The sequence below is a fragment of the Callithrix jacchus genome, chromosome 11, assembly GCF_049354715.1.
Source record: "Callithrix jacchus isolate 240 chromosome 11, calJac240_pri, whole genome shotgun sequence".
Classification (NCBI taxonomy): domain Eukaryota; kingdom Metazoa; phylum Chordata; class Mammalia; order Primates; family Cebidae; genus Callithrix; species Callithrix jacchus.
In genome coordinates, this window is record NC_133512.1 from 37,948,441 (window position 1) to 37,957,960 (window position 9,520).

At 37.5% G+C, this 9,520-nt stretch overlaps 1 long non-coding RNA gene across 1 annotated transcript; it reads right to left on the reverse strand.

Annotated features, from left to right (window-relative positions):
• Window positions 1-1,314: 1,314 nt before the first annotated feature.
• Window positions 1,315-6,706, reverse strand: LOC103794792 (uncharacterized). The gene is made up of 2 exons (XR_622245.4): window positions 6,597-6,706; window positions 1,315-1,609 (listed from the first exon to the last, which is right to left on the reverse strand). It is a non-coding gene; the product is annotated as an uncharacterized LOC103794792 (long non-coding RNA).
• Between the last annotated feature and the right edge of the window lie 2,814 nt (window positions 6,707-9,520).

Sequence of the window (9,520 nt, forward strand, 5' to 3'; positions counted from 1 at the left end):
TCTATGAAGTGAAAGACCAGTCTGTTTTACTGAACACTGATAATGATGGGTGCCTGGCACATAGTAGCTACCTAATACATATTTTTTGAATTAACAGAATCATGGGGCTGGGCATGGTGGCTCATGCCTAAAATCCCAGCACTTTGGAAGGCCAAAGCAGGTGGACCACGAGAGGTCAGGAGATCGAGACCATCCTGGCCAACCTGATGAAACCCTGTCTTTAAAAAAAAAGAAAAAATAAAATAAAATAAAATTATGAATAGTGTTCTATAAATAAATCAAGGGTAAGTACATGGGATATAGATTGGAAAATGTATGTGCTAATACAACTTGTCTATATGTTTAATAAGAATTTGGGTGATTCATAGATGCTCTATTCATATGAGCTTTCAGATGAGAAGTTTGTAGAGTTCATAACTAATTTCCCCTATAATATTGTGATTGGCAATGATTCTATCCTCCAAAGTTGACTTTGTCACAGTCTGAGTAAGGCGATGAAGATACTTGGCTCGATTCAATCAAGTGCTATTTAGGAGAGTAAAGGGCATGAGAATAAGATATGGAGCAAGAATTATTAATTATGGTACCTCGTTTACTCTGAAGGGTAATGAAGAAGTTATACCTGTTAATGTACTTAATGGAATTTGAGTAGTGCTGTATTACATTACATTCAACCATATTCAGTAAACATGATTTTAATTAAATTGCTTCATGATGGGCCAAGGCGTGGTGGGGTAATACATAATAATAAAAACACACTATTACTTAAATGCATGAAAAATTTTCAGACCATTTAAAAGGACCTTGTTTAAATTTTTTTCTGTGTGCCGAATGAATTGAAAAGTGGATATAATTATATACGCTGTTAATTTAAATATGTAAAGGTGAAAAAACATACTTGAAAAAGTCTTTTTACCTTGTATTTATGTAGAAACATGTGATGACAAGACAGTTTTATTATAAAAGGAATGCATAGTAGGTCTTATGTAAAATGAAACAAGAAAGAAACCTTTAGGTGGCGGCCAAGAGCTGCGATTATGAATTCCTTAGTTTGTTTTTATGAAAATTTATGATCTTGTTTGAAAGTGGTCATGTAAAACGGGCTATTTAAACCACAACAATTCAGTGTAAAGCAAACACAAGGACAAAATTAGGCATATGAAGGAAATAGATGTGAATGTTAATGTCATCAAATAATCAATCAAATCTCAATTTTAATTTGATTTGACAGTTGGTGTCATGATTATAAATAGTAGTTAGAGACCCAGTTCTAAGAAGATAATGGTATTGATATTGAGTTACAGGATTAATAACTGTCAGCACGTAAGTAATTGTTTTAATTTTCATATGTCATCTTTAAACAAAATGGTAGCTCTTAAGAACTCAAAGAGTGTGATAAAGATGTCAAAACTGTCCAGATGCTTATTGTGCAATTGAAAGCTCCATTCAAAGTTGATACAGGCCCTAGAAGAAAGGTCAGTTATCTGACTCACTTTTGCAACATCTGGCAGAAGCTATGGCTTGGTGGAGTACCAACATGTTCTTTTCCTTATTTATTGCTCTTGAAATGAATGTTTTTGATTATATCTGCCACATGCCCCTTTCATTTCTAAAAAAAAAAAAAAAGATTAAAATGTTTTTATGTTTTTTAAAGGACATTATGATTTTGTGATGACATGCACTAGTTTCAACTCCTTGTTTATTTTTTTCGTCAGTATGCATTAATCTAAAAAATTAGGTATCACTATTAGATATTGTTTTATAGTGATATTTATGTAAAAATTTCATTAATTCTGTTAGCATTTAGATTAATGATACACTTTTTGATAAGGGTTTGTGACACCATAGACTAAATTTGGTAGTTGATTCTAATTAGTCAGGGCTTTTTTGATGAAGTGTTTCTAGTTCAATTTTTACAATCTTAAGTAGTACACATTTAGCACTGGCTGTATACATACTCAGCATCACAGAGGAGAGAAAACAAAGTAAACGCCAAACTCTGTACACAAAGAGTTGACAAGCTCTCTAGATGCAGCAGAACAGAAACAAAATACTATATTACACATCACATGTCAGTGTTGAGTAATAAAAGAGATGACAAAGTGTGGGTTGATAGTAATAAAGAAAGGCTCCATAGGGAATATGAATAAACTAGTGAAGCTTCCCAATACGTTAATGGGAGGTAAAGATTTTAATTCTTAAGAAACTCTAGTTCTGTTATTTAATGTAAATATTCCAAAATTATGCTTTCAAAATATAGATGCCAGAGTAGCATGGAACAGTTTATTTTCTAAATATTTTTCACTACATTAATCAGTGAAGATGGTGATATCCTCTCTCAAAAAGAAAAAAAGAAAAACCAAAAAACTATTTAGAATATTGCCAATTACATGGCAAACTGCTCACAGAAATATCCAGAAATTATTTCTACCCTCTAGTAATTTACAATACAAAATTGTCTAGGAAGAAAGTTAGGCTAAAAACGTAGAAGTTTGCATCTATGGAATTATGTGACAGAAATGTAGTATTTTCCTATGTCGCCATGAATGTTTTGAAAACGATATTCGCAAGGCCAGAGATCAGGAGAGCCATCTCTAATCCTGACTCTTAGAATATATATGGTGATAAAATTGTGGTAAGGAGTAATTTCTCTGGAGGCATTTTTCTTCTCTGTGAAACCAAAGAGGAGAGTGGAAGATCTCTAAGTGTCCCCTCAAACCTAAAATGTTACATTTTATGCTTTGACAGAGTAAAGCAAGACTGTTCAACATTGTCAAAGCATACATTGTTTTCCATCTGATAAGTAAACTCATGGCATAGTTTCAGTGAAAATTGCAAAATGACTCCCACTATCTATGAAGCCCCACACATAAGTCGAGAATGGTTCCCAAGCAATGCTCAACCTAAATAATTGTGTGTGTTGGCTCTATAATCATAGCAATAAAAAAAAAAGAAGATATAGATAGTTTCTGTCAAATAAATTTTTGTATAATTGTGGTTAGTCTTTGAGTCAACTACTGTCCCCAGAAAATCTGGAGTCTTTAATCAACGTAAAAACTGTTAAATGCAAAAACAGTAAACTAAGAAAAACACAAAGAACCGATTTTCTTGTAGGCACAATTTACCAAGGCTTAAGTGCTCTGAAACCAGTATATATTACAGTGTGTCAATATTTTTTTAATAAACTTAGAAGACTGGTCAAAAATTCTAAAATAATGGATGTGCCTTTTTAGCACCTAATAAATGTAATCTGAATTAAAATATAACTTCAAATATGCCAAAAGCATAAAGAATCTGCCACTATGCAAAAAGGCTTAGTGTTTATGTATACAGCCATAAAGAATTAAGATATTAGAATTTATATCTCTTCAGTTCAAAGCAATTCATTTAAATCTGAGTTGACCGTTTACCTTCACATGCAATCTACCATGCACACTTTTGAAAATTAGATGAACGTTAATTAAAGAAAGATGAACATCCAATTCCCAAAACTTCAAAAAAATCAATTCAAAACATGCCTATTTGATGATAAGAAATTAATACCTCCATATTTTGAAAAGTTTTATTATTCTGTTTTTCCATATGAAATAAGCTGTATAAAATGATGGAAATGCCTTCTGTCTCCCATACCACACAAACTAAGTAAGAGAAAAAACCTTTGTGTTCTATCTTCCTGCTACAATTGCTTCAGAAACCACAATTAATCTTGGGATACACCATAGTTCTGCCACTTGCTATCAGACCATACACTGTCAGAAAGTTATGAGTGACAGCAATTCAGCAGGATAGCCTTGCTGATTTGAGTCTCACTCTTTGCTACTTGATTTGGGTGAGTGAATGATGCCTGAGGTAGACAGGCATAGGAGATGGCAGATCTCACTGATTTTACTCCCTGTGAACCTGTAAATGGGACAGATAATTATTTTTGTTTTTTTTTTAAATGGCAGTCTACTATTTAGAATGCGGTTTTCTAAGGCAACTTTTTCTTTTCACCTTTTACTATATTAAAGAAATACTTGAAATTGCTTTAATTACAATCTTTTACAAGAAGTCAGTGGGACTGGGGTTTAAACAACTAGGGAAAAATAATACATAGGAGTGAGGAAAGACTGTCATCCAGGAACAATACATTTTTTTTTAAAGTTGGAGCAAAATGCCAAACTTCTAACAGAGGGGTTGCAAAGAGAAGTAGAAAAGGTGGTCAGAATGAAAATAAACTAAAGTAAGTAAGAGGAGTGCAAGTCAGGACAATACAAAAACGGCCACAGATTGAAGTGGGAAAGAGTGTAATGCACAAAAGGGAAGCTCGAGAAAAAGCGATGAATGTAGAATAGGAAAGCGGCACAGAATGGAAAAAAGGTGGTCAGAAAAGCACAAAGAAGGCTGAAGAACAGCAAACAAAGAAGTAGTATCAAATGGAAAGGGAGCAAGTGTCTGGATTGTAAAGTGGGGGAGAAAACAACAGCAGTGGGGAGGGAGGCGGCAGCAGGGTGAGGAGCCAGAGCAGTGGGAGGAGCCCAGTCATTTTGCTTTGTCTTCTGCAAGTGGTTTATGCCACTTGACTGGAGCTTGCAAATGGATGTGAATTATTTTAATGGCGTTCGAAGTCCTGCTGTAAGGTTGTCAGGAATTTGGCATGGTAGTGTCAGTCTTAACACAGGCTAACAACTTTCCTTCTCGTTAAACCAAAGCAGCTGAATTTACATTGTTTTGCAGCTTGCAAGGTTTTTGCAAATGGCATAAACTGGCAATAGCTAGGCTTGAAAAAATTCTGGGCATTAAAAAAAAATAATCTGTTTTCATTAAAGATAATCTTATGCTCATTTGCTTACATTCTTATTGCCTTAGTTTAGCTTTTTTTTTTTTAAATCAAGTTTACTTAAATTTAGATGGTTTTATGAAAATTCCAAAAATTCTTAAAGTATGGAAATACAGATTGCAACTACAAGGACCAAATTGCTAAAATAAACTATCAAATCACCATTTAAAAGGGACCTTTGACTAAGTAGTCACTTATAAAATTGATTTTGAGAAGAAAAAAAAGGTCTGCTTAAAGCTGCAACTAATGACACCATGAATGATTTGTTTCTTAGCAGGTCAAAGTGAATCAGTAGTTTCTTAGCTTGTAACTGGAACTAGAAACTAGATATATTTTCTGTTCTTCTGTTTTCTCCTCCTCCTTGTTAATAGCCTCTGAGTGAACTATCTACCGAGTGAAGTTTTATGTCTACAAGTTCAACTCTGGTTAGGTGTTCGCTTTTGTTTCTCCATGGGAACAAACACATTACCATGGGAACTGGGTAGCACACAATGTAAACAGTACTGAAAGCTTTTAGGAAGAATCACGCTTATAGCACAATGCTGACTATGTAATGCAAGTACTAGCTGGGCATTCCAATACCTAGGCTATTATGGCATCTCAAAAAGAATAACTTGATCCTATGCCTTATCAAATGTTGGAAAAATAAAACAAAAGGAAACTATACTATTTTCTCATTAGAGAAAATGCAAAGTTTTGTTTTCATTAGAAATGTTAAAAACCACAAAACATATTAATTGTGGTAATTATTTGCATTGACTAAAAACATACATTTAAGTTTCCTCATATGATGAGCACTTTTTGCATGCTGACATATCTTACCATATCAGCTTTGAGACATGCTGGGTCTTAAGTCAGGGAAAAAGAAGAAAACAAGAACAAAGGGGTTAGGACTAAGAGTCTAAAAGTTGGGTGAGTCACCAGCATTCCAAATCATTATATCCCAGGGTAGTGGAACTGCATTTCTGGGTCAAGAATGATTTATCAAGGGTTGGAATCTGGTGGGGAGGATATGGCAATAGGAATTGCAGGCAATGCTAGGGCTTTAGTGCTAGGCAAGAGAAGGAAAGAACCCATTTGGTTGGAAGCACAGCTCCAGCCAGTGTCTAGGGAATGGATTGTGAAGTTCAAGACCAAATACTAGTCATTTGGCAGGGCCGCTGTCCAACAGGTGGTGATTTAGCTTAGGGTGTGGAGTGTGGATGCCTACAAGAACAGGCATCCAACAGGGAAGTTTAGGTAACAGCCTTGTTGGATAGGGAAGTGGCTGCAGCTTGCTGACACCCCACAGGCACTCTGCATACTGGGCTCCGGAATGCACGGTTTACTCCAGACTCTAGTTAATGATTGTGGCTAGAGCTTTTAATATATTGCCTGGTTGCATTAACATCATTAACCTTGACTTGGAGCATAGGTGATGCTGGCAGCAACTGAAAATAAAAAGGAGACCTGATTTGCTGAAGTTTAACCCATAATAAGACTTCTACGTTTAACGTTTAACATTGGTACACTTGTAGATAGTGTACTGACTACACTATCTACTTTCTATACACAAAAAGAAGCATTTGCAATTCACTGGCAAAGGAAGAATGCCCATGCAGGCCACACATTTGGTTCCATATTCTCAATAGTATGCTATCATAGCAATTACTGCATATTACCTTGAGGTGAGAAAATGACTGATGTGACATCAGTCTCTTTGATAAAAGCAGTGAAATAAATTTCAATAAAAGAGCTAACACTTTTTAAAAAATGTTCTTAGGTGCCATCTCCTTACCTTGTACTTTTTAGAGTCCTGCGGTGGCTGTTTGGCAGAGGCTCAAAGCTATTACAGGGAAACAATTTGAACTGAACTGTGTGGCTCATGAAGTCTGAGATCAGCAGACTGGCAACTCTTCAGCTTTCAGAAATAATGTGGTCATGCTGTGTGAGTCTCACTGCACTTCTGGGTTACGGTTCATTTAGTTTTATGGAATAAAATAGGTTTCCATGTAAGATAGCATTTTCACCTATAAATTAGAAGCAAATAAAACAGAATTAATTTTGATGTAAAAATCTAGTCTTCCCTGTAACCCGCACATAAATTCCCCAGGTTATAATTAGAGAAATGTGCTAACTAATATAAGACAAAAGATACACAAAAACATTGGCAATTGCCACTTTAAAAGGAAGTAGAAATTCAAAAGAGGAAGGTGTGAGGTTTAAGAAAATATTGAAATTAAAAATCATACAGACAAACTAAGAAAGAAGGAAAATAAGCTGATTTTTTTTTTTTAAAGTATAGAATTTAATACAATGTGTAACATCCCTCTTGTGATATGGAAGTTGAAACAAAACTAAAGCAATGTGTTAGATTCTCTCCTTATGACCCTGTTCAGAGCAGTCAGGTCACTTAGTTCCCTCTTTCTGAGCACATTTAAACCTGAGTTATTTAAACATAAAGATTGCTCTTAAGAGTTATTTAAGCACAAAGATTGCTCTTAACAAAATACCACCTCAGTGGTAGATGGGTACCTATCTGACAAAACACATTGTTCATTATTTCACTCTATTAACTTGTGAGTAAAGAGAATGTTTGCCAGTTCTCATATGGGAGGCACATACTGGGGCTGACCTCAGCACTCAGAGTACAAAGCAGAACACACATAGTAGGTGAGAGCGATAGTTAAATGAATAATGACTATCTGCATTAGGAGCAGGTATGAAATACTGTGAAAGATAAACAAAGCTGGACACTAAATAAAATGGTAAGAATTAATATATATGATTACAATAGGGAAAAGAGTGCAACATGAACTAAGTTCAACTTTGACCTGTACAGTGGTGACTGCGTAGAAAAAGGAGCAGGGAGAAGGGTGAGTGGGGACTCTATAGAGTTTTTCAGGGAAATGAAAAATCACAAAAATCAGGAAAAGAGGTTAGTCTATGTGAAACCCATCTAGCTTTCTTCGCCGGTGTTTATCAAAGTTCGGCCCCTCTCCTCCCATAGAAACTGGAAAACGGGGGCCTGGTCTTCAGGTGTTGCCTGGAACAACAGAAAATTCTTTTGGCAGCCTTGAGTGTTATCAGGTTGGCATTAAAGCAGGCATGGGGGTAGGCTCATACTGAGGAAAAAATGCTGAGCTGTTAGAAACTGTCTTAGAGTTTGTTCAACTTAGAAAGGCTAAGCTTGAGGCCTAGTTAACAAGAGAACTCAGAGTAGCCTGACTAGCCCTTAGTCAAGGTGATAACCTTTGCTCACACTAAAGGAGAAAGGTGCCTGGGTGAGGCCTCTGAAAACTTGACATCAGAAACCTCTTCAGAGGCCTAATAGGTTTCTCAATAGCCGCAGAGAAATGCATGGGGCCAAATGATACGTCCTTTAGCAGGAATAGAATTGTAAATATGACTTGTAGAGTGGCAAGAAATAAGATCAAAGGGAGTAAGATTGTATCAGGTGAAGATGGCCAAATAGGAACAGCTCTGGATTGCAGTTCCTAGGGAAAATGCAGAGGGTGAGTGATCACTGCATTTCCAAGCAGATTTTTACTGCCCACAGACCAGGAGATTCCTGGGTGGAAAAGTGCCAAGAGTCTCCAGCATGGCTGTTTCAGCTGGTGCAGCAGGTCTCCCCACAAAACTCACACAAATCTGGGCACCCTTTCAACTGGCGAATGCCTGGGAGACAGTTGCCTGTTCAACTGAAAAAAAAAAGGGGGGGGCTAAAATGGAGCCAGGTGATCTGATGCTGCTGGTCCCACCCACACAAAGACCAGCAATCTGAAACGCTTTGGATTGAGAGTTTCACAGCAAGCATAGCTGGACACGGGACGGTCCAGCTCTGTGGGGGGAAGGGCGTCCACCAGTACTGAGGCAGTCTGCCATTACTGAGGCAGTTTGCCACTATGGAGGCAGTCTGCCATTACCAAGGCAATCTGCTATTACTGAAGCAGTTGGCCATTACTGAGGCAGACTGCCATTACCAAGGCAGTTCTAACTATACCTCTATAAACAAAACTGGAAGGAAGTTCACATAGCAGCTGGGCAGAGCCCACGGCAGCTCAGCAATGCCTCTGCTGGCAGACTGTGACTAGGCTACCTCCTCACTGGGCAGGGTGCCTCTGAAAAAAGGCAGCAGAATGACAGGAACTTATAAATAAAGCCCCACCTTCCCGGGACAGAGCACCTGGGAAGAAAAGGGGGTTATGAGTTCCACTGCAGCAGACTTAAACGTATCTGCCCAGCAGCTCTGAACAGAACAACAGAGCTCACATCTCAGCACTTGAGCTCCTGTAAGGGACAGATTCTCTCCTCAAACAGCTCCGCAACCCCTGTATAACCAAAGAGACACCTCATAAAGCAGAGCTCAGGCTGACATCTGCCGGGTATCCTTCTGGGACAAAGATAGCAGAAGAAGAAACTGGCAGCAACCCTTACTGTTCTGCAGCCACTGCAGGTGATCCCCAAGCAAGCAGGGTCTGGAGTGGATCTCTAGCAGTCCTACAGCAGGGGAGCCTGATTGTTAGAAGGAAAACTAAGAAACAGAAAGAAATAACTTCATCAGCAACAAAAAGGGTGTCCACTCAGAGACCCCATCTGAAAGTCACCAACCACAAGGACCACAGGTAGATAAATCCACAATGATAGGAAGAAACCAGTGCAAAAACGATGAAAATACCCAAAACCAGAACGCCTCTCCTCCTCCAAGGGACCACAACTCCT